At 41.2% G+C, this 1,571-nt stretch overlaps 1 pseudogene; it reads right to left on the bottom strand.

Annotated features, from left to right (window-relative positions):
• Positions 1–334: 334 nt before the first annotated feature.
• LOC109941897 (uncharacterized) lies at positions 335–1,137 on the bottom strand (annotated as a pseudogene).
• Between the last annotated feature and the right edge of the window lie 434 nt (positions 1,138–1,571).

Raw genomic sequence — 1,571 nt, 5'->3', positions numbered from 1 at the left:
TCCGGTGGCACACCGGACAATCCGGTGAATTATAGCGAAGCAGCGTCTAAGAAACCCGAAGGTGAAGAGTTCAGACTGTACGTCCCCTGGTGCACCGGACATTGTTCGATGGCTCACCGGACACTCCGGTGCGCCAGACCAGGGTTCTCTTCGGTTTCTTTTGCTCCTTTCTTTTGAACCCTAACTTTGATCTTTTTATTGGTTTGTGTTGAACCTTTAGCACCTGTAGAATATATAATCTAGAACAAACTAGTTAGTCCAATTATTTGTGTTGGGCATTCAACCACCAAAATCATTTAGGAAAAGGTTAAAGCCTATTTCCCTTTCAATCACCCTATAAAGTCTGCAGTATGTATACATTACCAAAGATTACTTGTGTCACTCTATAAGGCCCTTTCTAGCTTGGTGACCATTTGCCAAACTTCTGGTCTCTACTTCTTAGCGGTAAGACTATCTTCCAAACTAGATCTCCAACTTGAAATGATCTAGCCTTTACCTTCTTGTTGTAGGCATTGACAACCATGATCTTGCCTTTCTCGATCTCTTTTAGAGCCATCAGCCGCTTGTCAGTTACATCATCAATATTGTCCATAATCAGATCACGATAGTCACTGACAGGTAGGTCATTTTGCTTGGCGAACCTGATAACATTTACGCTACCTCCATAAGCAAAACAACTTCCTGCCCATAAACAAGCTTAAAAGGAGATACTTTAGTAGCATGGTGTTTAGATATTCTATGAGACCATAAAGTCGCAGACAAAACCTTGTGCTAATTCTTAGGATGGTCAACTATCTTCTTTTTAATAAGGCTAATCATTGTTCTATCACTTGACTCGGCCTGACCATTAGCCTAACCATAGTATGGAGATGAATTGAGAAACTTAATCTTATATGATTCAACAAACTCACATACCTCCTTTGACATGAAAGAAGTCCCCTTGTCTGTAGTCAATGTCTGAAGAATGTCAAATCTATGAATGATGTGCTCAATTACAAACCTAATTGCTTCCATGTGTGTCATATTTTTTAGAGCAACGACTTCCATCCACTTGGTGAAATAATATGTGGCAACTAGCAAAAACTAATGCCCTTTGATGATGAAGGATGAATTTCTCCTACAAAGTCCAAACCCCATCCCCTAAAGGGCCAAGGTTTGATGATAGGTCGAAGTTCAGCGTCAGGAACTAAGATCACTGAACCTCTAACACACTTGACATCTCTTGTAGTACTTAAAACAATCAGCTATCATATCAGGCCAATATAAGCCAGCTCTCCTCAAAAGTCACTTCATCTTTGGAGCCGATTGATTAGTACCACAAATTCCTTCATGTACTTCGGTCATAGCCAGTGTAGCATCATGGGGGGGGGGGCAGGCACTTAAGCAAGACATCACTAGGAGTCTAGCGATAAAGTTCATCATTAATTAAAACATACTTGAAAGTGCGAACACAAGGTTGACTTGTCTCTTGTGGTTCGGGTTGATGATGAGTGATTGTCAACTGGTAGCACTCTAGGGTAGTCAGTGGACTGACCAGAGTGTGAGATTTTGTATGTGCAACCATGTCGGTC

The sequence above is a fragment of the Zea mays genome, chromosome 8, assembly GCF_902167145.1.
Source record: "Zea mays cultivar B73 chromosome 8, Zm-B73-REFERENCE-NAM-5.0, whole genome shotgun sequence".
Taxonomy (NCBI): domain Eukaryota; kingdom Viridiplantae; phylum Streptophyta; class Magnoliopsida; order Poales; family Poaceae; genus Zea; species Zea mays.
The sequence above is the reverse complement of the archived record's forward strand: the minus strand, read 5'-3'. Positions and strand labels throughout refer to the sequence as shown.